This window comes from Danio rerio, chromosome 7 (genome assembly GCF_049306965.1).
Source record: "Danio rerio strain Tuebingen ecotype United States chromosome 7, GRCz12tu, whole genome shotgun sequence".
Lineage (NCBI taxonomy): Eukaryota > Metazoa > Chordata > Actinopteri > Cypriniformes > Danionidae > Danio > Danio rerio.
The window spans coordinates 43,608,563-43,634,459 of record NC_133182.1 but is presented as its reverse complement, the minus strand read 5'-3'; the positions used below and the strand labels follow the sequence as shown (position 1 = coordinate 43,634,459).

At 43.3% G+C, this 25,897-nt stretch overlaps 18 non-coding genes across 18 annotated transcripts; all 18 read right to left on the bottom strand.

Annotated features, from left to right (window-relative positions):
• Nucleotides 1-1,097: 1,097 nt before the first annotated feature.
• Nucleotides 1,098-1,169, bottom strand: trnaw-cca (transfer RNA tryptophan (anticodon CCA)). Its single transcript has one exon. It is a non-coding gene; the product is annotated as a tRNA-Trp (tRNA).
• A 931-nt stretch (nucleotides 1,170-2,100) lies between these two features.
• On the bottom strand, nucleotides 2,101-2,172 carry trnaw-cca (transfer RNA tryptophan (anticodon CCA)). The gene has a single exon. It is a non-coding gene; the product is annotated as a tRNA-Trp (tRNA).
• Nucleotides 2,173-3,103: 931 nt separating this feature from the next.
• On the bottom strand, nucleotides 3,104-3,175 carry trnaw-cca (transfer RNA tryptophan (anticodon CCA)). Its single transcript has one exon. It is a non-coding gene; the product is annotated as a tRNA-Trp (tRNA).
• A 3,325-nt stretch (nucleotides 3,176-6,500) lies between these two features.
• On the bottom strand, nucleotides 6,501-6,572 carry trnaw-cca (transfer RNA tryptophan (anticodon CCA)). Its single transcript has one exon. It is a non-coding gene; the product is annotated as a tRNA-Trp (tRNA).
• Nucleotides 6,573-8,786: 2,214 nt separating this feature from the next.
• trnaw-cca (transfer RNA tryptophan (anticodon CCA)) lies at nucleotides 8,787-8,858 on the bottom strand. Its single transcript has one exon. It is a non-coding gene; the product is annotated as a tRNA-Trp (tRNA).
• A 920-nt stretch (nucleotides 8,859-9,778) lies between these two features.
• Nucleotides 9,779-9,850, bottom strand: trnaw-cca (transfer RNA tryptophan (anticodon CCA)). The gene has a single exon. It is a non-coding gene; the product is annotated as a tRNA-Trp (tRNA).
• A 931-nt stretch (nucleotides 9,851-10,781) lies between these two features.
• Nucleotides 10,782-10,853, bottom strand: trnaw-cca (transfer RNA tryptophan (anticodon CCA)). Its single transcript has one exon. It is a non-coding gene; the product is annotated as a tRNA-Trp (tRNA).
• A 922-nt stretch (nucleotides 10,854-11,775) lies between these two features.
• Nucleotides 11,776-11,847, bottom strand: trnaw-cca (transfer RNA tryptophan (anticodon CCA)). Its single transcript has one exon. It is a non-coding gene; the product is annotated as a tRNA-Trp (tRNA).
• Nucleotides 11,848-12,778: 931 nt separating this feature from the next.
• Nucleotides 12,779-12,850, bottom strand: trnaw-cca (transfer RNA tryptophan (anticodon CCA)). The gene has a single exon. It is a non-coding gene; the product is annotated as a tRNA-Trp (tRNA).
• A 2,226-nt stretch (nucleotides 12,851-15,076) lies between these two features.
• On the bottom strand, nucleotides 15,077-15,148 carry trnaw-cca (transfer RNA tryptophan (anticodon CCA)). The gene has a single exon. It is a non-coding gene; the product is annotated as a tRNA-Trp (tRNA).
• A 931-nt stretch (nucleotides 15,149-16,079) lies between these two features.
• On the bottom strand, nucleotides 16,080-16,151 carry trnaw-cca (transfer RNA tryptophan (anticodon CCA)). The gene has a single exon. It is a non-coding gene; the product is annotated as a tRNA-Trp (tRNA).
• A 931-nt stretch (nucleotides 16,152-17,082) lies between these two features.
• trnaw-cca (transfer RNA tryptophan (anticodon CCA)) lies at nucleotides 17,083-17,154 on the bottom strand. The gene has a single exon. It is a non-coding gene; the product is annotated as a tRNA-Trp (tRNA).
• A 931-nt stretch (nucleotides 17,155-18,085) lies between these two features.
• Nucleotides 18,086-18,157, bottom strand: trnaw-cca (transfer RNA tryptophan (anticodon CCA)). The gene has a single exon. It is a non-coding gene; the product is annotated as a tRNA-Trp (tRNA).
• Nucleotides 18,158-20,387: 2,230 nt separating this feature from the next.
• Nucleotides 20,388-20,459, bottom strand: trnaw-cca (transfer RNA tryptophan (anticodon CCA)). The gene has a single exon. It is a non-coding gene; the product is annotated as a tRNA-Trp (tRNA).
• Nucleotides 20,460-21,390: 931 nt separating this feature from the next.
• trnaw-cca (transfer RNA tryptophan (anticodon CCA)) lies at nucleotides 21,391-21,462 on the bottom strand. Its single transcript has one exon. It is a non-coding gene; the product is annotated as a tRNA-Trp (tRNA).
• Nucleotides 21,463-22,393: 931 nt separating this feature from the next.
• On the bottom strand, nucleotides 22,394-22,465 carry trnaw-cca (transfer RNA tryptophan (anticodon CCA)). Its single transcript has one exon. It is a non-coding gene; the product is annotated as a tRNA-Trp (tRNA).
• Nucleotides 22,466-24,737: 2,272 nt separating this feature from the next.
• trnaw-cca (transfer RNA tryptophan (anticodon CCA)) lies at nucleotides 24,738-24,809 on the bottom strand. Its single transcript has one exon. It is a non-coding gene; the product is annotated as a tRNA-Trp (tRNA).
• A 931-nt stretch (nucleotides 24,810-25,740) lies between these two features.
• Nucleotides 25,741-25,812, bottom strand: trnaw-cca (transfer RNA tryptophan (anticodon CCA)). The gene has a single exon. It is a non-coding gene; the product is annotated as a tRNA-Trp (tRNA).
• Nucleotides 25,813-25,897: the final 85 nt, after the last annotated feature.

The following is a 25,897-nucleotide window of genomic DNA, read 5'->3' as shown; positions in this document are numbered from 1 at the left end:
GCAGTTTGACTTGAAGGTGGCTGAATTCAAGCACACCTGAAAGGGGCCTTCCACGTTTTTACAAACCTCTGCTAATCTCAACCTTTGGCACCTCATTTGAACTTACGACCTTCGGATCTGGAGACAGAGGCGGCAATTGTTTTGTCCCACGAGCTCCTGTCCACCTTTCCCATCAACAAGCAAGACTCGAGCGTATAGTAAGCACAGGGCTGGGAATTTGACTCAAAACAGCTGAAAGCAAGCACTCCTAGATGTGCCATGCACATGTTTACAAACAATTGTCCTGTCCACTGTTCTCATCGACAAAACAGACACAAGCATAAGGCTTGGAATCTGATTTAGATGTTGCTGAACGTAAGCACTCCTAGATGGTGCCTTCCACTACTTTTACACAAGCACTCCAAAAAGGCGCCTTCCACAACCTTAAAGACAGTCAAGCCTTAAATCTCTGAACCTGACGTGATTTGAACACACAACCTTCTGATCTGGAGTCAGATGCGCTACCATTGCGCAAAAGGTCCCAGCTCACAGCCGCTGTCGACAAACAAGCCACAAACATAAATTGAGAACAAAAACGGAAATTTGTCTTAGCAGTGGCTAAAACTGAGCACTCGTAAACTTTGCGTTCCACAACTTTAAAAATAAACTGATGAACTCAACGTCCGTGATCTCGTCAAGGTTTAAACATGCAACCTTTTGAATGGGGGACAGACGCAAAACAGCTACACCACAGAGTCCTTATCAGAGTCCTCGTTGTCAAGCTAGACAGGGAGCATAACCTGAGCGCAAGGCTTGGAGTTTGACTTAAAAATGTCTGAACGTGAGCATAGCTAAAAGGTGCCTCCCATAACTTTGCAAACAATTGCTAAAGTCAATCCTTGTGACCCTGGGGTGACGTAAACACGCAACGTTGAGATGTGGAGTCAGACACGCTACTTTTATGTCCCATGAGGTCCTGTCCACTGTCCTCATTGACAAACCAGACATAAGCATAAAGTAAGCACAAGACTTGGAATCTGACTTAGATGTTGCTGAACATAAGCACTCCTAGATGGTGCCTTCCACTACTTCATAAATCAGGCCAAGCTTAGCACCTGTGACCCTGACGTGATTTGAACACGCAACCTTCTGATCTGGAGTCAGACGCCCTACCGTTGCGCCACAAGGTCCTGTGTGAATGTCCCCAACAACAAGCTAGACACAAGCATAAACTGAGCACAAAGCTGGGATATCGACTACCGCTGCACCATGAGGTCCTTATCACAGTCCTCAATGGCAAGCTAGACACAAGCATAAGTTTGACGTGAAGGTGGCTGAATTCAAGCACACCTGAAAGGGGCCTTCCACGTTTTTACAAACCACTGCTATACTCAACCTTTGGATCTGGAGACAGACGCGCCAATTGTTTTGTTTCACGAGGGCCTCTGGCATGAAAGGTGAGTGATTAACCACTGAGCTACTAGAAGTTGATGAACACAACCTTCTGATCTGGAGTCAGATGCGCTACCATTGCGCAAAAGGTCCCAGCTCACAGCCGCTGTCGACAAACAAGCCACAAACATAAATTGAGAACAAAAACGGAAATTTGTCTTAGCAGTGGCTAAAACTGAGCACTCGTAAACTTTGCCTTCCACAACTTTAAAAATAAACTGATGAACTCAACGTCCGTGATCTCGTCAAGGTTTAAACATGCAACCTTTTGAATGGGGGACAGACGCAAAACAGCTACACCACAGAGTCCTTATCAGAGTCCTCGTTGTCAAGCTAGACAGGGAGCATAACCTGAGCGCAAGGCTTGGAATTTGACTTAAAAGTGTCTGAACGTGAGCATAGCTAAAAGGTGCCTCCCATAACTTTGCAAACAAATGCTAAAGTCAATCCTTGTGACCCTGGGGTGACGTAAACACGCAACGTTGAGATGTGGAGTCAGACACGCTACTTTTATGTCCCATGAGGTCCTGTCCACTGTCCTCATTGACAAACCAGACATAAGCATAAAGTAAGCACAAGACTTGGAATCTGACTTAGATGTTGCTGAACATAAGCACTCCTAGATGGTGCCTTCCACTACTTCATAAATCAGGCCAAGCTTAGCACCTGTGACCCTGACGTGATTTGAACACGCAACCTTCTGATCTGGAGTCAGACGCGCTACCGTTGCGCCACAAGGTCCTGTGTGAATGTGCCCAACAATAAGCTAGACACAAGCATAAACTGAGCACAAAGCTAGGAAATCGACTACCGCTGCACCATGAGGTCCTTATCACAGTCCTCAAAGGCAAGCTAGACACAAGCATAAGTTTGACGTGAAGGTGGCTGAATTCAAGCACACCTGAAAGGGGCCTTCCACGTTTTTACAAACCACTGCTATACTCAACCTTTGGATCTGGAGACAGACGCGCCAATTGTTTTGTTTCACGAGGGCCTCTGGCATGAAAGGTGAGTGATTAACCACTGAGCTACTAGAAGTTGATGAACACAACCTTCTGATCTGGAGTCAGATGCGCTACCATTGCGCAAAAGGTCCCAGCTCACAGCCGCTGTCGACAAACAAGCCACAAACATAAATTGAGAACAAAAACGGAAATTTGTCTTAGCAGTGGCTAAAACTGAGCACTCGTAAACTTTGCCTTCCACAACTTTAAAAATAAACTGATGAACTCAACGTCCGTGATCTCGTCAAGGTTTAAACATGCAACCTTTTGAATGGGGGACAGACGCAAAACAGCTACACCACAGAGTCCTTATCAGAGTCCTCGTTGTCAAGCTAGACAGGGAGCATAACCTGAGCGCAAGGCTTGGAATTTGACTTAAAAGTGTCTGAATGTGAGCATAGCTAAAAGGTGCCTCCCATAACTTTGCAAACAATTGCTAAAATCAATCCTTGTGACCCTGGGGTAACGTAAACACGCAACGTTGAGATGTGGAGTCAGACACGCTACTTTTATGTCCCATGAGGTCCTGTCCACTGTCCTCATTGACAAACCAGACATAAGCATAAAGTAAGCACAAGACTTGGAATCTGACTTAGATGTTGCTGAACATAAGCACTCCTAGATGGTGCCTTCCACTACTTCATAAATCAGGCCAAGCTTAGCACCTGTGACCCTGACGTGATTTGAACACGCAACCTTCTGATCTGGAGTCAGACGCGCTACCGTTGCGCCACAAGGTCCTGTGTGAATGTGCCCGACAATAAGCTAGACACAAGCATAAACTGAGCACAAAGCTAGGAAATCGACTACCGCTGCACCATGAGGTCCTTATCACAGTCCTCAAAGGCAAGCTAGACACAAGCATAAGTTTGACGTGAAGGTGGCTGAATTCAAGCACACCTGAAAGGGGCCTTCCACGTTTTTACAAACCACTGCTATACTCAACCTTTGGATCTGGAGACAGACGCGCCAATTGTTTTGTTCCACGAAGGCCTCTGGCATGAAAGGTGACTGATTAACCACTGAGCTACTAGAAGTTGATGAACCTTTATAACACCATACAGAAACACATATGATACATTCTATACACACGATACTTTCTATACAAACACTATACTTTCTATACATGTACTCACACGATACATATATTCTGTACAAATACACACACAATACATTCTATACATATACAGAAACACACACACAATACATTCTGTATATATACACGATATATTCTATACATGTACACACGATACATTCTACACATATACACAATCCATTTTAAACATCTACAGAAACACAGACAATACATTATATATATATATATATACTATACATTATACAAATACAAATGTTATATTGTATACAAATACACACACAATACATTCCATACTAATTCACATGATACATTTTATAAACATACATTCTATAGAGATACACACTTGATTCACTCTAGGATAGAACCCGGGTCACCGGCATGAAAGGTGAGTGATTAACCCTTGCGCTATTGGAAGATGATGAATCCTTATAACTAAAAGATACACCACCATAAAACACTATACAATAACACACATGATTAGGGCCACACGGAATCTGCGCGCACAGAATTCCGCAGATTTTCTGCAGAATTTAGCAGATTTGTGCAGATTTTTAGCCCATTATAAATTTTGTTTATTTACTGGAGTAAATGTGTAAATCTGAATTTATTCAGTTTTTATTCAGTAATTTATTACTTTTTATGTAATATATTAAAGTGTAGGTTATGATACTCCGCTGGATACTCCTAAAATAATTCTGCAGATATCCGCAAATTTTTACCAAAAACCATGAGGTCCTTATCACAGTCCTCAATGGCAAGCTAGACACAAGCATAAACAGAGCTCAAGGCTTGCAGTTTGACTTGAAGGTGGCTGAATTCAAGCACACCTGAAAGGGGCCTTCCACGTTTTTACAAACCTCTGCTAATCTCAACCTTTGGCACCTCATTTGAACTTACGACCTTCGGATCTGGAGACAGAGGCGGCAATTGTTTTGTCCCACGAGCTCCTGTCCACCTTTCCCATCAACAAGCAAGACTCGAGCGTATAGTAAGCACAGGGCTGGGAATTTGACTTAAAACAGCTGAAAGCAAGCACTCCTAGATGTGCCATGCACATGTTTACAAACAATTGTCCTGTCCACTGTTCTCATCGACAAAACAGACACAAGCATAAGGCTTGGAATCTGATTTAGATGTTGCTGAACGTAAGCACTCCTAGATGGTGCCTTCCACTACTTTTACACAAGCACTCCAAAAAGGCGCCTTCCACAACCTTAAAGACAGTCAAGCCTTAAATCTCTGAACCTGACGTGATTTGAACACACAACCTTCTGATCTGGAGTCAGATGCGCTACCATTGCGCAAAAGGTCCCAGCTCACAGCCGCTGTCGACAAACAAGCCACAAACATAAATTGAGAACAAAAACGGAAATTTGTCTTAGCAGTGGCTAAAACTGAGCACTCGTAAACTTTGCCTTCCACAACTTTAAAAATAAACTGATGAACTCAACGTCCGTGATCTCGTCAAGGTTTAAACATGCAACCTTTTGAATGGGGGGCAGACGCAAAACAGCTACACCACAGAGTCCTTATCAGAGTCCTCGTTGTCAAGCTAGACAGGGAGCATAACCTGAGCGCAAGGCTTGGAGTTTGACTTAAAAGTGTCTGAACGTGAGCATAGCTAAAAGGTGCCTCCCATAACTTTGCAAACAATTGCTAAAGTCAATCCTTGTGACCCTGGGGTGACGTAAACACGCAACGTTGAGATGTGGAGTCAGACACGCTACTTTTATGTCCCATGAGGTCCTGTCCACTGTCCTCATTGACAAACCAGACATAAGCATAAAGTAAGCACAAGACTTGGGGTCCGTTCTTCGTACGTGGATTACTCAGTTAGCTGGATTTGGATATTGACGATTTGACACGATCCAGGATCGTTTCGTTCTTCAAAGCTGATCCGAGAGTTGTTGTCATGGCAACAGATCTGCTAGGTCAAACCTGATCGGGAGCAGGTTCAAATCATATAAACAGGATTAGATCGGCTCAGTTCAAGCAAAGATAATACAGAAAGTATGTACCGAGTTCTGATATTTTCTTACAGTAGTAGTTATATACACTTGGGAAAATAGTAAATATTTTTTAACTATATATATAAAAGTTATAGTAATAAATAAAATAAATAAAGTTATACATATTAATAAAACGTATGCAATCTGCACCCTCGAAATGAAATACAAAGACTGCCACCTGGTGGTGCAAAGAGAAAACTTATTGATATGAACTTTTTAGATCGCTTTAGTACAAATTGTGTATAATAGAAATGCACTATATGTGACTTTTTTAAAAGCAATAATACATTTATGCAGTCATAAACATGTTTTGACAGTTAATATGCCAGTGATGCTTCACAAAAGTTGCAGACGCCTTTACCAATATCAAAATGCTTTTGGAAACAACCAGTTATTCTTTACACCGATTTAAAAAACGGCTACTATAATAAAGAAAATCTTTTCTAAATTAAGAAATAAATACATTGATTTGCATTGAAATACATGATGAATACTCTTGTCTTGACACATAACGTGTAAAGCCTGCAGCTCACAACAAATGTGAAGTTACTGCGTGTCATATTTAACAAGCCGTTTACTGCTAATTTGATGTAATTTTGCTCACATGGATAATTGAATATTAATCAGATGATGTCATTACGCTGCTGTGCCGTCAGCCAATCGTTGCATTGCTGATCATGATTTCGAGGATCGATAGATCTGTCCTTAACAACAAACGCAGCGATCTCAGATCAGTTCATCCAGACATTCTAATCTGATTCGCGAACTTGTTTGAAGAACCAAATTAGCGAGAGATCAGTTATCAAGATTAAAAGATCCAGGATCTGGCAAATCATCTTAGATCATTTAAGCGAGGTACGAAGAACGGACCCCTGGAATCTGACTTAGATGTTGCTGAACATAAGCACTCCTAGATGGTGCCTTCCACTACTTCATAAATCAGGCCAAGCTTAGCACCTGTGACCCTGACGTGATTTGAACACGCAACCTTCTGATCTGGAGTCAGACGCGCTACCGTTGCGCCACAAGGTTCTGTGTGAATGTGCCCAACAATAAGCTAGACACAAGCATAAACTGAGCACAAAGCTAGGAAATCGACTACCGCTGCACCATGAGGTCCTTATCACAGTCCTCAAAGGCAAGCTAGACACAAGCATAAGTTTGACGTGAAGGTGGCTGAATTCAAGCACACCTGAAAGGGGCCTTCCACGTTTTTACAAACCACTGCTATACTCAACCTTTGGATCTGGAGACAGACGCGCCAATTGTTTTGTTCCACGAGGGCCTCTGGCATGAAAGGTGACTGATTAACCACTGAGCTACTAGAAGTTGATGAACCTTTATAACACCATACAGAAACACATATGATACATTCTATACACACGATACTTTCTATACAAACACTATACTTTCTATACATGTACTCACACGATACATATATTCTGTACAAATACACACACAATACATTCTATACATATACAGAAACACACACACAATACATTCTGTATATATACGATATATTCTATACACATATACACAATCCATTTTAAACATCTACAGAAACACAGACAATACATTATATATATATACTGTACATTATACAAATACAAATGTTATATTGTATACAAATACACACACAATACATTCCATACTAATTCACATGATACATTTTATAAACATACATTCTATAGAGATACACACTTGATTCACTCTAGGATAGAACCCGGGTCACCGGCGTGAAAGGTGAGTGATTAACCCTTGCGCTATTGGAAGATGATGAATCCTTATAACTAAAAGATACACCACCATAAAACACTATACAATAACACACATGATTAGGGCCACACGGAATCTGCGCGCACAGAATTCCGCAGATTTTCTGCAGAATTTAGCAGATTTGTGCAGATTTTTAGCCCATTATAAATTTTGTTTATTTACTGGAGTAAATGTGTAAATCTGAATTTATTCAGTTTTTATTCAGTAATTTATTACTTTTTATGTAATATATTAAAGTGTAGGTTATGATACTCCGCTGGATACTCCCAAAATAATTCTGCAGATATCCGCAAATTTTTGCCAAAAACCATGAGGTCCTTATCACAGTCCTCAACGGCAAGCTAGACACAAGCATAAACAGAGCTCAAGGCTTGCAGTTTGACTTGAAGGTGGCTGAATTCAAGCACACCTGAAAGGGGCCTTCCACGTTTTTACAAACCTCTGCTAATCTCAACCTTTGGCACCTCATTTGAACTTACGACCTTCGGATCTGGAGACAGAGGCGGCAATTGTTTTGTCCCACGAGCTCCTGTCCACCTTTCCCATCAACAAGCAAGACTCGAGCGTATAGTAAGCACAGGGCTGGGAATTTGACTTAAAACAGCTGAAAGCAAGCACTCCTAGATGTGCCATGCACATGTTTACAAACAATTGTCCTGTCCACTGTTCTCATCGACAAAACAGACACAAGCATAAGGCTTGGAATCTGATTTAGATGTTGCTGAACGTAAGCACTCCTAGATGGTGCCTTCCACTACTTTTACACAAGCACTCCAAAAAGGCGCCTTCCACAACCTTAAAGACAGTCAAGCCTTAAATCTCTGAACCTGACGTGATTTGAACACACAACCTTCTGATCTGGAGTCAGATGCGCTACCATTGCGCAAAAGGTCCCAGCTCACAGCCGCTGTCGACAAACAAGCCACAAACATAAATTGAGAACAAAAACGGAAATTTGTCTTAGCAGTGGCTAAAACTGAGCACTCGTAAACTTTGCCTTCCACAACTTTAAAAATAAACTGATGAACTCAACGTCCGTGATCTCGTCAAGGTTTAAACATGCAACCTTTTGAATGGGGGACAGACGCAAAACAGCTACACCACAGAGCCCTTATCAGAGTCCTCGTTGTCAAGCTAGACAGGGAGCATAACCTGAGCGCAAGGCTTGGAGTTTGACTTAAAAGTGTCTGAACGTGAGCATAGCTAAAAGGTGCCTCCCATAACTTTGCAAACAATTGCTAAAGTCAATCCTTGTGACCCTGGGGTGACGTAAACACGCAACGTTGAGATGTGGAGTCAGACACGCTACTTTTATGTCCCATGAGGTCCTGTCCACTGTCCTCATTGACAAACCAGACATAAGCATAAAGTAAGCACAAGACTTGGAATCTGACTTAGATGTTGCTGAACATAAGCACTCCTAGATGGTGCCTTCCACTACTTCATAAATCAGGCCAAGCTTGGCACCTGTGACCCTGACGTGATTTGAACACGCAACCTTCTGATCTGGAGTCAGACGCGCTACCGTTGCGCCACAAGGTCCTGTGTGAATGTGCCCAACAATAAGCTAGACACAAGCATAAACTGAGCACAAAGCTAGGAAATCGACTACCGCTGCACCATGAGGTCCTTATCACAGTCCTCAAAGACAAGCATAAGTTTGACGTGAAGGTGGCTGAATTCAAGCACACCTGAAAGGGGCCTTCCACGTTTTTACAAACCACTGCTATACTCAACCTTTGGATCTGGAGACAGACGCGCCAATTGTTTTGTTTCACGAGGGCCTCTGGCATGAAAGGTGAGTGATTAACCACTGAGCTACTAGAAGTTGATGAACACAACCTTCTGATCTGGAGTCAGATGCGCTACCATTGCGCAAAAGGTCCCAGCTCACAGCCGCTGTCGACAAACAAGCCACAAACATAAATTGAGAACAAAAACGGAAATTTGTCTTAGCAGTGGCTAAAACTGAGCACTCGTAAACTTTGCGTTCCACAACTTAAAAAATAAACTGATGAACTCAACGTCCGTGATCTCGTCAAGGTTTAAACATGCAACCTTTTGAATGGGGGACAGACGCAAAACAGCTACACCACAGAGTCCTTATCAGAGTCCTCGTTGTCAAGCTAGACAGGGAGCATAACCTGAGCGCAAGGCTTGGAGTTTGACTTAAAAGTGTCTGAACGTGAGCATAGCTAAAAGGTGCCTCCCATAACTTTGCAAACAATTGCTAAAGTCAATCCTTGTGACCCTGGGGTGACGTAAACACGCAACGTTGAGATGTGGAGTCAGACACGCTACTTTTATGTCCCATGAGGTCCTGTCCACTGTCCTCATTGACAAACCAGACATAAGCATAAAGTAAGCACAAGACTTGGAATCTGACTTAGATGTTGCTGAACATAAGCACTCCTAGATGGTGCCTTCCACTACTTCATAAATCAGGCCAAGCTTAGCACCTGTGACCCTGACGTGATTTGAACACGCATCCTTCTGATCTGGAGTCAGACGCGCTACCGTTGCGCCACAAGGTCCTGTGTGAATGTGCCCAACAATAAGCTAGACACAAGCATAAACTGAGCACAAAGCTAGGAAATCCACTACCGCTGCACCATGAGGTCCTTATCACAGTCCTCAAAGGCAAGCTAGACACAAGCATAAGTTTGACGTGAAGGTGGCTGAATTCAAGCACACCTGAAAGGGGCCTTCCACGCTTTTACAAACCACTGCTATACTCAACCTTTGGATCTGGAGACAGACGCGCCAATTGTTTTGTTCCACGAGGGCCTCTAGCATGAAAGGTGAGTTATGAACCACTGAGCTACTAGAAGTTGATGAACACAACCTTCTGATCTGGAGTCAGATGCGCTACCATTGCGCAAAAGGTCCCAGCTCACAGCCGCTGTCGACAAACAAGCCACAAACATAAATTGAGAACAAAAACGGAAATTTGTCTTAGCAGTGGCTAAAACTGAGCACTCGTAAACTTTGCCTTCCACAACTTTAAAAATAAACTGATGAACTCAACGTCCGTGATCTCGTCAAGGTTTAAACATGCAACCTTTTGAATGGGGGACAGACGCAAAACAGCTACACCACAGAGTCCTCATCAGAGTCCTCGTTGTCAAGCTAGACAGGGAGCATAACCTGAGCGCAAGGCTTGGAATTTGACTTAAAAGTGTCTGAACGTGAGCATAGCTAAAAGGTGCCTCCCATAACTTTGCAAACAATTGCTAAAGTCAATCCTTGTGACCCTGGGGTGACGTAAACACGCAACGTTGAGATGTGGAGTCAGACACGCTACTTTTATGTCCCATGAGGTCCTGTCCACTGTCCTCATTGACAAACCAGACATAAGCATAAAGTAAGCACAAGACTTGGAATCTGACTTAGATGTTGCTGAACATAAGCACTCCTAGATGGTGCCTTCCACTACTTCATAAATCAGGCCAAGCTTAGCACCTGTGACCCTGACGTGACTTGAACACACAACCTTCTGATCTGGAGTCAGACGCGCTACCGTTGCGCCACAAGGTCCTGTGTGAATGTGCCCAACAATAAGCTAGACACAAGCATAAACTGAGCACAAAGCTAGGAAATCGACTACCGCTGCACCATGAGGTCCTTATCACAGTCCTCAAAGGCAAGCTAGACACAAGCATAAGTTTGACGTGAAGGTGGCTGAATTCAAGCACACCTGAAAGGGGCCTTCCACGCTTTTACAAACCACTGCTATACTCAACCTTTGGATCTGGAGACAGACGCGCCAATTGTTTTGTTCCACGAGGGCCTCTGGCATGAAAGGTGAGTGATTAACCACTGAGCTACTAGAAGTTGATGAACACAACCTTCTGATCTGGAGTCAGATGCGCTACCATTGCGCAAAAGGTCCCAGCTCACAGCCGCTGTCGACAAACAAGCCAGAAACATAAAATGAACAAAAACGGAAATTTGTCTTAGCAGTGGCTAAAACTGAGCACTCGTAAACTTTGCCTTCCACAACTTTAAAAATAAACTGATGAACTCAACGTCCGTGATCTAGTCAAGGTTTAAACATGCAACCTTTTGAATGGGGGACAGACGCAAAACAGCTACACCACAGAGTCCTTATCAGAGTCCTCGTTGTCAAGCTAGACAGGGAGCATAACCTGAGCGCAAGGCTTGGAGTTTGACTTAAAAGTGTCTGAACGTGAGCATAGCTAAAAGGTGCCTCCCATAACTTTGCAAACAATTGCTAAAGTCAATCCTTGTGACCCTGGGGTGACATAAACACGCAACGTTGAGATGTGGAGTCAGACACGCTACTTTAATGTCCCATGAGGTCCTGTCCACTGTCCTCATTGACAAACCAGACATAAGCAAGCACAAGACTTGGAATCTGACTTAGATGTTGCTGAACATAAGCACTCCTAGATGGTGCCTTCCACTACTTCATAAATCAGGCCAAGCTTAGCACCTGTGACCCTGACGTGATTTGAACACGCAACCTTCTGATCTGGAGTCAGACGCGCTACCGTTGCGCCACAAGGTCCTGTGTGAATATGCCCAACAATAAGCTAGACACAAGCATAAACTGAGCAAAAAACTAGGAAATCCACTACCGCTGCACCATGAGGTCCTTATCACAGTCCTCAAAGGCAAGCTAGACACAAGCATAAGTTTGACGTGAAGGTGGCTGAATTCAAGCACACCTGAAAGGGGCCTTCCACGTTTTTACAAACCACTGCTATACTCAACCTTTGGATCTGGAGACAGACGCGCCAATTGTTTTGTTTCACGAGGGCCTCTGGCATGAAAGGTGAGTGATTAACCACTGAGCTACTAGAAGTTGATGAACACAACCTTCTGATCTGGAGTCAGATGCGCTACCATTGCGCAAAAGGTCCCAGTTCACAGCCGCTGTCGACAAACAAGCCACAAACATAAATTGAGAACAAAAACGGAAATTTGTCTTAGCAGTGGCTAAAACTGAGCACTCGTAAACTTTGCCTTCCACAACTTTAAAAATAAACTGATGAACTCAACGTCCGTGATCTCGTCAAGGTTTAAACATGCAACCTTTTGAATGGGGGACAGACGCAAAACAGCTACACCACAGAGTCCTTATCAGAGTCCTCGTTGTCAAGCTAGACAGGGAGCATAACCTGAGCGCAAGGCTTGGAATTTGACTTAAAAGTGTCTGAACGTGAGCATAGCTAAAAGGTGCCTCCCATAACTTTGCAAACAATTGCTAAAGTCAATCCTTGTGACCCTGGGGTGACGTAAACACGCAACGTTGAGATGTGGAGTCAGACACGCTACTTTTATGTCCCATGAGGTCCTGTCCACTGTCCTCATTGACAAACCAGACATAAGCATAAAGTAAGCACAAGACTTGGAATCTGACTTAGATGTTGCTGAACATAAGCACTCCTAGATGGTGCCTTCCACTACTTCATAAATCAGGCCAAGCTTAGCACCTGTGACCCTGACGTGATTTGAACACGCAACCTTCTGATCTGGAGTCAGACGCGCTACCGTTGCGCCAGAAGGTCCTGTGTGAATGTGCCCAACAATAAGCTAGACACAAGCATAAACTGAGCACAAAGCTAGGAAATCGACTACCGCTGCACCATGAGGTCCTTATCACAGTCCTCAAAGGCAAGCTAGACACAAGCATAAGTTTGACGTGAAGGTGGCTGAATTCAAGCACACTTGAAAGGGGCCTTCCACGTTTTTACAAACCACTGCTATACTCAACCTTTGGATCTGGAGACAGACGCGCCAATTGTTTTGTTCCACGAGGGCCTCTGGCATGAAAGGTGACTGATTAACCACTGAGCTACTAGAAGTTGATGAACCTTTATAACACCATACAGAAACACATATGATACATTCTATACACACGATACTTTCTATACAAACACTATACTTTCTATACATGTACTCACACGATACATATATTCTGTACAAATACACACACAATACATTCTATACATATACAGAAACACACACACAATACATTCTGTATATATACACGATATATTCTATACACATATACAAAATCCATTTTAAACATCTACAGAAACACAGACAATACATTATATATATATATATATATATATACTATACATTATACAAATACAAATGTTATATTGTATACAAATACACACACAATACATTCCATACTAATTCACATGATACATTTTATAAACATACATTCTATAGAGATACACACTTGATTCACTAGGATAGAACCCGGGTCACCGGCGTGAAAGGTGAGTGATTAACCCTTGCGCTATTGGAAGATGATGAATCCTTATAACTAAAAGATACACCACCATAAAACACTATACAATAACACACATGATTAGGGCCACACGGAATCTGCGCGCACAGAATTCCGCAGATTTTCTGCAGAATTTAGCAGATTTGTGCAGATTTTTAGCCCATTATAAATTTTGTTTATTTACTGGAGTAAATGTGTAAATCTGAATTTATTCAGTTTTTATTCAGTAATTTATTACTTTTTATGTAATATATTAAAGTGTAGGTTATGATACTCCGCTGGATACTCCCAAAATAATTCTGCAGATATCCGCAAATTTTTACCAAAAACCATGAGGTCCTTATCACAGTCCTCAACGGCAAGCTAGACACAAGCATAAACAGAGCTCAAGGCTTGCAGTTTGACTTGAAGGTGGCTGAATTCAAGCACACCTGAAAGGGGCCTTCCATGTTTTTACAAACCTCTGCTAATCTCAACCTTTGGCACCTCATTTGAACTTACGACCTTCGGATCTGGAGACAGAGGCGGCAATTGTTTTGTCCCACGAGCTCCTGTCCACCTTTCCCATCAACAAGCAAGACTCGAGCGTATAGTAAGCACAGGGCTGGGAATTTGACTTAAAACAGCTGAAAGCAAGCACTCCTAGATGTGCCATGCACATGTTTACAAACAATTGTCCTGTCCACTGTTCTCATCGACAAAACAGACACAAGCATAAGGCTTGGAATCTGATTTAGATGTTGCTAACCGTAAGCACTCCTAGATGGTGCCTTCCACTACTTTTACACAAGCACTCCAAAAAGGCGCCTTCCACAACCTTAAAGACAGTCAAGCCTTAAATCTCTGAACCTGACGTGATTTGAACACACAACCTTCTGATCTGGAGTCAGATGCGCTACCATTGCGCAAAAGGTCCCAGCTCACAGCCGCTGTCGACAAACAAGCCACAAACATAAATTGAGAACAAAAACGGAAATTTGTCTTAGCAGTGGCTAAAACTGAGCACTCGTAAACTTTGCCTTCCACAACTTTAAAAATAAACTGATGAACTCAACGTCCGTGATCTCGTAAAGGTTTAAACATGCAACCTTTTGAATGGGGGGCAGACGCAAAACAGCTACACCACAGAGTCCTTATCAGAGTCCTCGTTGTCAAGCTAGACAGGGAGCATAACCTGAGCGCAAGGCTTGGAGTTTGACTTAAAAGTGTCTGAACGTGAGCATAGCTAAAAGGTGCCTCCCATAACTTTGCAAACAAATGCTAAAGTCAATCCTTGTGACCCTGGGGTGACGTAAACACGCAACGTTGAGATGTGGAGTCAGACACGCTACTTTTATGTCCCATGAGGTCCTGTCCACTGTCCTCATTGACAAACCAGACATAAGCATAAAGTAAGCACAAGACTTGGAATCTGACTTAGATGTTGCTGAACATAAGCACTCCTAGATGGTGCCTTCCACTACTTCATAAATCAGGCCAAGCTTAGCACCTGTGACCCTGACGTGATTTGAACACGCAACCTTCTGATCTGGAGTCAGACGCGCTACCGTTGCGCCACAAGGTCCTGTGTGAATGTGCCCAACAATAAGCTAGACACAAGCATAAACTGAGCACAAAGCTAGGAAATCGACTACCGCTGCACCATGAGGTCCTTATCACAGTCCTCAAAGGCAAGCTAGACACAAGCATAAGTTTGACGTGAAGGTGGCTGAATTCAAGCACACCTGAAAGGGGCCTTCCACGTTTTTACAAACCACTGCTATACTCAACCTTTGGATCTGGAGACAGACGCGCCAATTGTTTTGTTCCACGAGGGCCTCTGGCATGAAAGGTGAGTGATTAACCACTGAGCTACTAGAAGTTGATGAACACAACCTTCTGATCTGGAGTCAGATGCGCTACCATTGCGCAAAAGGTCCCAGCTCACAGCCGCTGTCGACAAACAAGCCACAAACATAAATTGAGAACAAAAACGGAAATTTGTCTTAGCAGTGGCTAAAACTGAGCACACGTAAACTTTGCGTTCCACAACTTTAAAAATAAACTGATGAACTCAACGTCCGTGATCTCGTCAAGGTTTAAACATGCAACCTTTTGAATGGGGGACAGACGCAAAACAGCTACACCACAGAGTCCTTATCAGAGTCCTCGTTGTCAAGCTAGACAGGGAGCATAACCTGAGCGCAAGGCTTGGAGTTTGACTTAAAAGTGTCTGAACGTGAGCATAGCTAAAAGGTGCCTCCCATAACTTTGCAAACAATTGCTAAAGTCAATCCTTGTGACCCTGGGATGACGTAAACACGCAACGTTGAGATGTGGAGTCAGACACGCTACTTTTATGTCCCATGAGGTCCTGTCCACTGTCCTCATTGACAAACCAGACATAAGCATAAAGTAAGCACAAGACTTGGAATCTGACTTAGATGTTGCTGAACATAAGCACTCCTAGATGGTGCCTTCCACTACTTCATAAATCAGGCCAAGCTTGGCACCTGTGACCCTGACGTGATTTGAACACGCAACCTTCTGATCTGGAGTCAGACGCGCTACCGTTGCGCCACAAGGTCCTGTGTAAATGTGCCCAACAATAAGCTAGACACAAGCATAAACTGAGCACAAAGCTAGGAAATCGACTACCGCTGCACCATGAGGTCCTTATCACAGTCCTCAAAGGCAAGCTAGACACAAGCATAAGTTTGACGTGAAGGTGGCTGAATTCAAGCACACCTGAAAGGGGCCTTCCACGTTTTTACAAACCACTGCTATACTCAACCTTTGGATCTGGAGACAGACGCGCCAATTGTTTTGTTCCACGAGGGCCTCTGGCATGAAAGGTGAGTGATTAACCACTGAGCTACTAGAAGTTGATGAACACAACCTTCTGATCTGGAGTCAGATGCGCTACCATTGCGCAAAAGGTCCCAGCTCACAGCCGCTGTCGACAAACAAGCCACAAACATAAATTGAGAACAAAAACGGAAATTTGTCTTAGCAGTGGCTAAAACTGAGCACTCGTAAACTTTGCGTTCCACAACTTTAAAAATAAACTGATGAACTCAACGTCCGTGATCTCGTCAAGGTTTAAACATGCAACCTTTTGAATGGGGGACAGACGCAAAACAGCTACACCACAGAGTCCTTATCAGAGTCCTCGTTGTCAAGCTAGACAGGGAGCATAACCTGAGCGCAAGGCTTGGAGTTTGACTTAAAAGTGTCTGAACGTGAGCATAGCTAAAAGGTGCCTCCCATAACTTTGCAAACAATTGCTAAAGTCAATCCTTGTGACCCTGGGGTGACGTAAACACGCAACGTTGAGATGTGGAGTCAGACACGCTACTTTTATGTCCCATGAGGTCCTGTCCACTGTCCTCATTGACAAACCAGACATAAGCATAAAGTAAGCACAAGACTTGGAATCTGACTTAGATGTTGCTGAACATAAGCACTCCTAGATGGTGCCTTCCACTACTTTATAAATCAGGCCAAGCTTAGCACCTGTGACCCTGACGGGATTTGAACACGCATCCTTCTGATCTGGAGTCAGACGCGCTACCGTTGCGCCACAAGGTCCTGTGTGAATGTGCCCAACAATAAGCTAGACACAAGCATAAACTGAGCACAAAGCTAGGAAATCCACTACCGCTGCACCATGAGGTCCTTATCACAGTCCTCAATGGCAAGCTAGACACAAGCATAAGTTTGACGTGAAGGTGGCTGAATTCAAGCACACCTGAAAGGGGCCTTCCACGCTTTTATAAACCACTGCTATACTCAACCTTTGGATCTGGAGACAGACGCGCCAATTGTTTTGTTCCACGAGGGCCTCTGGCATGAAAGGTGAGTGATTAACCACTGAGCTACTAGAAGTTGATGAACACAACCTTCTGATCTGGAGTCAGATGCGCTACCATTGCGCAAAAGGTCCCAGCTCACAGCCGCTGTCGACAAACAAGCCACAAACATAAATTGAGAACAAAAACGGAAATTTGTCTTAGCAGTGGCTAAAACTGAGCACTCGTAAACTTTGCCTTCCACAACTTTAAAAATAAACTGATGAACTCAACGTCCGTGATCTCGTCAAGGTTTAAACATGCAACCTTTTGAATGGGGGACAGACGCAAAACAGCTACACCACAGAGTCCTTATCAGAGTCCTCGTTGTCAAGCTAGACAGGGAGCATAACCTGAGCGCAAGGCTTGGAGTTTGACTTAAAAGTGTCTGAACGTGAGCATAGCTAAAAGGTGCCTCCCATAACTTTGCAAACAATTGCTAAAGTCAATCCTTGTGACCCTGGGGTGACGTAAACACGCAACGTTGAGATGTGGAGTCAGACACGCTACTTTTATGTCCCATGAGGTCCTGTCCACTGTCCTCATTGACAAACCAGACATAAGCATAAAGTAAGCACAAGACTTGGAATCTGACTTAGATGTTGCTGAACATAAGCACTCCTAGATGGTGCCTTCCACTACTTCATAAATCAGGCCAAGCTTAGCACCTGTGACCCTGACGTGATTTGAACACGCATCCTTCTGATCTGGAGTCAGACGCGCTACCGTTGCGCCACAAGGTCCTGTGTGAATGTGCCCAACAATAAGCTAGACACAAGCATAAACTGAGCACAAAGCTAGGAAATCCACTACCGCTGCACCATGAGGTCCTTATCACAGTCCTCAAAGGCAAGCTAGACACAAGCATAAGTTTGACGTGAAGGTGGCTGAATTCAAGCACACCTGAAAGGGGCCTTCCACGTTTTTACAAACCACTGCTATACTCAACCTTTGGATCTGGAGACAGACGCGCCAATTGTTTTGTTCCACGAGGGCCTCTGGCATGAAAGGTGACTGATTAACCACTGAGCTACTAGAAGTTGATGAACCTTTATAACACCATACAGAAACACATATGATACATTCTATACACACGATACTTTCTATACAAACACTATACTTTCTATACATGTACTCACACGATACATATATTCTGTACAAATACACACACAATACATTCTATACATATACAGAAACACACACACAATACATTCTGTATATATACACGATATATTCTATACACATATACACAATCCATTTTAAACATCTACAGAAACACAGACAATACATTATATATATATATATATATATATATACTATACATTATACAAATACAAATGTTATATTGTATACAAATACACACACAATACATTCCATACTAATTCACATGATACATTTTATAAACATACATTCTATAGAGATACACACTTGATTCACTCTAGGATAGAACCCGGGTCACCGGCGTGAAAGGTGAGTGATTAACCCTTGCGCTATTGGAAGATGATGAATCCTTATAACTAAAAGATACACCACCATAAAACACTATACAATAACACACATGATTAGGGCCACACGGAATCTGCGCGCACAGAATTCTGCAGATTTTCTGCAGAATTTAGCAGATTTGTGCAGATTTTTAGCCCATTATAAATTTTGTTTATTTACTGGAGTAAATGTGTAAATCTGAATTTATTCAGTTTTTATTCAGTAATTTATTACTTTTTATGTAATATATTAAAGTGTAGGTTATGATACTCCGCTGGATACTCCCAAAATAATTCTGCAGATATCCGCAAATTTTTACCAAAAACCATGAGGTCCTTATCACAGTCCTCAACGGCAAGCTAGACACAAGCATAAACAGAGCTCAAGGCTTGCAGTTTGACTTGAAGGTGGCTGAATTCAAGCACACCTGAAAGGGGCCTTCCATGTTTTTACAAACCTCTGCTAATCTCAACCTTTGGCACCTCATTTGAACTTACGACCTTCGGATCTGGAGACAGAGGCGGCAATTGTTTTGTCCCACGAGCTCCTGTCCACCTTTCCCATCAACAAGCAAGACTCGAGCGTATAGTAAGCACAGGGCTGGGAATTTGACTTAAAACAGCTGAAAGCAAGCACTCCTAGATGTGCCATGCACATGTTTACAAACAATTGTCCTGTCCACTGTTCTCATCGACAAAACAGACACAAGCATAAGGCTTGGAATCTGATTTAGATGTTGCTAACCGTAAGCACTCCTAGATGGTGCCTTCCACTACTTTTACACAAGCACTCCAAAAAGGCGCCTTCCACAACCTTAAAGACAGTCAAGCCTTAAATCTCTGAACCTGACGTGATTTGAACACACAACCTTCTGATCTGGAGTCAGATGCGCTACCATTGCGCAAAAGGTCCCAGCTCACAGCCGCTGTCGACAAACAAGCCACAAACATAAATTGAGAACAAAAACGGAAATTTGTCTTAGCAGTGGCTAAAACTGAGCACTCGTAAACTTTGCCTTCCACAACTTTAAAAATAAACTGATGAACTCAACGTCCGTGATCTCGTCAAGGTTTAAACATGCAACCTTTTGAATGGGGGGCAGACGCAAAACAGCTACACCACAGAGTCCTTATCAGAGTCCTCGTTGTCAAGCTAGACAGGGAGCATAACCTGAGCGCAAGGCTTGGAGTTTGACTTAAAAGTGTCTGAACGTGAGCATAGCTAAAAGGTGCCTCCCATAACTTTGCAAACAAATGCTAAAGTCAATCCTTGTGACCCTGGGGTGACGTAAACACGCAACGTTGAGATGTGGAGTCAGACACGCTACTTTTATGTCCCATGAGGTCCTGTCCACTGTCCTCATTGACAAACCAGACATAAGCATAAAGTAAGCACAAGACTTGGAATCTGACTTAGATGTTGCTGAACATAAGCACTCCTAGATGGTGCCTTCCACTACTTCATAAATCAGGCCAAGCTTAGCACCTGTGACCCTGACGTGATTTGAACACGCAACCTTCTGATCTGGAGTCAGACGCGCTACCGTTGCGCCACAAGGTCCTGTGTGAATGTGCCCAACAATAAGCTAGACACAAGCATAAACTGAGCACAAAGCTAGGAAATCGACTACCGCTGCACCATGAGGTCCTTATCACAGTCCTCAAAGGCAAGCTAGACACAAGCATAAGTTTGACGTGAAGGTGGCTGAATTCAAGCACACCTGAAAGGGGCCTTCCACGTTTTTACAAACCACTGCTATACTCAACCTTTGGATCTGGAGACAGACGCGCCAATTGTTTTGTTCCACGAGGGCCTCTGGCATGAAAGGTGAGTGATTAACCACTGAGCTACTAGAAGTTGATGAACACAACCTTCTGATCTGGAGTCAGATGCGCTACCATTGCGCAAAAGGTCCCAGCTCACAGCCGCTGTCGACAAACAAGCCACAAACATAAATTGAGAACAAAAACGGAAATTTGTCTTAGCAGTGGCTAAAACTGAGCACACGTAAACTTTGCGTTCCACAACTTTAAAAATAAACTGATGAACTCAACGTCCGTGATCTCGTCAAGGTTTAAACATGCAACCTTTTGAATGGGGGGCAGACGCAAAACAGCTACACCACAGAGTCCTTATCAGAGTCCTCGTTGTCAAGCTAGACAGGGAGCATAACCTGAGCGCAAGGCTTGGAGTTTGACTTAAAAGTGTCTGAACGTGAGCATAGCTAAAAGGTGCCTCCCATAACTTTGCAAACAAATGCTAAAGTCAATCCTTGTGACCCTGGGGTGACGTAAACACGCAACGTTGAGATGTGGAGTCAGACACGCTACTTTTATGTCCCATGAGGTCCTGTCCACTGTCCTCATTGACAAACCAGACATAAGCATAAAGTAAGCACAAGACTTGGAATCTGACTTAGATGTTGCTGAACATAAGCACTCCTAGATGGTGCCTTCCACTACTTCATAAATCAGGCCAAGCTTGGCACCTGTGACCCTGACGTGATTTGAACACGCAACCTTCTGATCTGGAGTCAGACGCGCTACCGTTGCGCCACAAGGTCCTGTGTAAATGTGCCCAACAATAAGCTAGACACAAGCATAAACTGAGCACAAAGCTAGGAAATCGACTACCGCTGCACCATGAGGTCCTTATCACAGTCCTCAAAGGCAAGCTAGACACAAGCATAAGTTTGACGTGAAGGTGGCTGAATTCAAGCACACCTGAAAGGGGCCTTCCACGTTTTTACAAACCACTGCTATACTCAACCTTTGGATCTGGAGACAGACGCGCCAATTGTTTTGTTCCACGAGGGCCTCTGGCATGAAAGGTGAGTGATTAACCACTGAGCTACTAGAAGTTGATGAACACAACCTTCTGATCTGGAGTCAGATGCGCTACCATTGCGCAAAAGGTCCCAGCTCACAGCCGCTGTCGACAAACAAGCCACAAACATAAATTGAGAACAAAAACGGAAATTTGTCTTAGCAGTGGCTAAAACTGAGCACTCGTAAACTTTGCGTTCCACAACTTTAAAAATAAACTGATGAACTCAACGTCCGTGATCTCGTCAAGGTTTAAACATGCAACCTTTTGAATGGGGGACAGACGCAAAACAGCTACACCACAGAGTCCTTATCAGAGTCCTCGTTGTCAAGCTAGACAGGGAGCATAACCTGAGCGCAAGGCTTGGAGTTTGACTTAAAAGTGTCTGAACGTGAGCATAGCTAAAAGGTGCCTCCCATAACTTTGCAAACAATTGCTAAAGTCAATCCTTGTGACCCTGGGGTGACGTAAACACGCAACGTTGAGATGTGGAGTCAGACACGCTACTTTTATGTCCCATGAGGTCCTGTCCACTGTCCTCATTGACAAACCAGACATAAGCATAAAGTAAGCACAAGACTTGGAATCTGACTTAGATGTTGCTGAACATAAGCACTCCTAGATGGTGCCTTCCACTACTTCATAAATCAGGCCAAGCTTAGCACCTGTGACCCTGACGTGATTTGAACACGCATCCTTCTGATCTGGAGTCAGACGCGCTACCGTTGCGCCACAAGGTCCTGTGTGAATGTGCCCAACAATAAGCTAGACACAAGCATAAACTGAGCACAAAGCTAGGAAATCCACTACCGCTGCACCATGAGGTCCTTATCACAGTCCTCAAAGGCAAGCTAGACACAAGCATAAGTTTGACGTGAAGGTGGCTGAATTCAAGCACACCTGAAAGGGGCCTTCCACGTTTTTACAAACCACTGCTATACTCAACCTTTGGATCTGGAGACAGACGCGCCAATTGTTTTGTTCCACGAGGGCCTCTGGCATGAAAGGTGACTGATTAACCACTGAGCTACTAGAAGTTGATGAACCTTTATAACACCATACAGAAACACATATGATACATTCTATACACACGATACTTTCTATACAAACACTATACTTTCTATACATGTACTCACACGATACATATATTCTGTACAAATACACACACAATACATTCTATACATATACAGAAACACACACACAATACATTCTGTATATATACACGATATATTCTATACACATATACACAATCCATTTTAAACATCTACAGAAACACAGACAATACATTATATATATATATATATATATATATATATATATATATATATATATATATATATATATATATATATATACTATACATTATACAAATACAAATGTTATATTGTATACAAATACACACACAATACATTCCATACTAATTCACATGATACATTTTATAAACATACATTCTATAGAGATACACACTTGATTCACTCTAGGATAGAACCCGGGTCACCGGCGTGAAAGGTGAGTGATTAACCCTTGCGCTATTGGAAGATGATGAATCCTTATAACTAAAAGATACACCACCATAAAACACTATACAATAACACACATGATTAGGGCCACACGGAATCTGCGCGCACAGAATTCTGCAGATTTTCTGCAGAATTTAGCAGATTTGTGCAGATTTTTAGCCCATTATAAATTTTGTTTATTTACTGGAGTAAATGTGTAAATCTGAATTTATTCAGTTTTTATTCAGTAATTTATTACTTTTTATGTAATATATTAAAGTGTAGGTTATGATACTCCGCTGGATACTCCCAAAATAATTCTGCAGATATCCGCAAATTTTTACCAAAAACCATGAGGTCCTTATCACAGTCCTCAACGGCAAGCTAGACACAAGCATAAACAGAGCTCAAGGCTTGCAGTTTGACTTGAAGGTGGCTGAATTCAAGCACACCTGAAAGGGGCCTTCCATGTTTTTACAAACCTCTGCTAATCTCAACCTTTGGCACCTCATTTGAACTTACGACCTTCGGATCTGGAGACAGAGGCGGCAATTGTTTTGTCCCACGAGCTCCTGTCCACCTTTCCCATCAACAAGCAAGACTCGAGCGTATAGTAAGCACAGGGCTGGGAATTTGACTTAAAACAGCTGAAAGCAAGCACTCCTAGATGTGCCATGCACATGTTTACAAACAATTGTCCTGTCCACTGTTCTCATCGACAAAACAGACACAAGCATAAGGCTTGGAATCTGATTTAGATGTTGCTAACCGTAAGCACTCCTAGATGGTGCCTTCCACTACTTTTACACAAGCACTCCAAAAAGGCGCCTTCCACAACCTTAAAGACAGTCAAGCCTTAAATCTCTGAACCTGACGTGATTTGAACACACAACCTTCTGATCTGGAGTCAGATGCGCTACCATTGCGCAAAAGGTCCCAGCTCACAGCCGCTGTCGACAAACAAGCCACAAACATAAATTGAGAACAAAAACGGAAATTTGTCTTAGCAGTGGCTAAAACTGAGCACTCGTAAACTTTGCCTTCCACAACTTTAAAAATAAACTGATGAACTCAACGTCCGTGATCTCGTCAAGGTTTAAACATGCAACCTTTTGAATGGGGGGCAGACGCAAAACAGCTACACCACAGAGTCCTTATCAGAGTCCTCGTTGTCAAGCTAGACAGGGAGCATAACCTGAGCGCAAGGCTTGGAGTTTGACTTAAAAGTGTCTGAACGTGAGCATAGCTAAAAGGTGCCTCCCATAACTTTGCAAACAAATGCTAAAGTCAATCCTTGTGACCCTGGGGTGACGTAAACACGCAACGTTGAGATGTGGAGTCAGACACGCTACTTTTATGTCCCATGAGGTCCTGTCCACTGTCCTCATTGACAAACCAGACATAAGCATAAAGTAAGCACAAGACTTGGAATCTGACTTAGATGTTGCTGAACATAAGCACTCCTAGATGGTGCCTTCCACTACTTCATAAATCAGGCCAAGCTTAGCACCTGTGACCCTGACGTGATTTGAACACGCAACCTTCTGATCTGGAGTCAGACGCGCTACCGTTGCGCCACAAGGTCCTGTGTGAATGTGCCCAACAATAAGCTAGACACAAGCATAAACTGAGCACAAAGCTAGGAAATCGACTACCGCTGCACCATGAGGTCCTTATCACAGTCCTCAAAGGCAAGCTAGACACAAGCATAAGTTTGACGTGAAGGTGGCTGAATTCAAGCACACCTGAAAGGGGCCTTCCACGTTTTTACAAACCACTGCTATACTCAACCTTTGGATCTGGAGACAGACGCGCCAATTGTTTTGTTCCACGAGGGCCTCTGGCATGAAAGGTGAGTGATTAACCACTGAGCTACTAGAAGTTGATGAACACAACCTTCTGATCTGGAGTCAGATGCGCTACCATTGCGCAAAAGGTCCCAGCTCACAGCCGCTGTCGACAAACAAGCCACAAACATAAATTGAGAACAAAAACGGAAATTTGTCTTAGCAGTGGCTAAAACTGAGCACACGTAAACTTTGCGTTCCACAACTTTAAAAATAAACTGATGAACTCAACGTCCGTGATCTCGTCAAGGTTTAAACATGCAACCTTTTGAATGGGGGGCAGACGCAAAACAGCTACACCACAGAGTCCTTATCAGAGTCCTCGTTGTAAAGCTAGACAGGGAGCATAACCTGAGCGCAAGGCTTGGAGTTTGACTTAAAAGTGTCTGAACGTGAGCATAGCTAAAAGGTGCCTCCCATAACTTTGCAAACAAATGCTAAAGTCAATCCTTGTGACCCTGGGGTGACGTAAACACGCAACGTTGAGATGTGGAGTCAGACACGCTACTTTTATGTCCCATGAGGTCCTGTCCACTGTCCTCATTGACAAACCAGACATAAGCATAAAGTAAGCACAAGACTTGGAATCTGACTTAGATGTTGCTGAACATAAGCACTCCTAGATGGTGCCTTCCACTACTTCATAAATCAGGCCAAGCTTAGCACCTGTGACCCTGACGTGATTTGAACACGCAACCTTCTGATCTGGAGTCAGACGCGCTACCGTTGCGCCACAAGGTCCTGTGTGAATGTGCCCAACAATAAGCTAGACACAAGCATAAACTGAGCACAAAGCTAGGAAATCGACTACCGCTGCACCATGAGG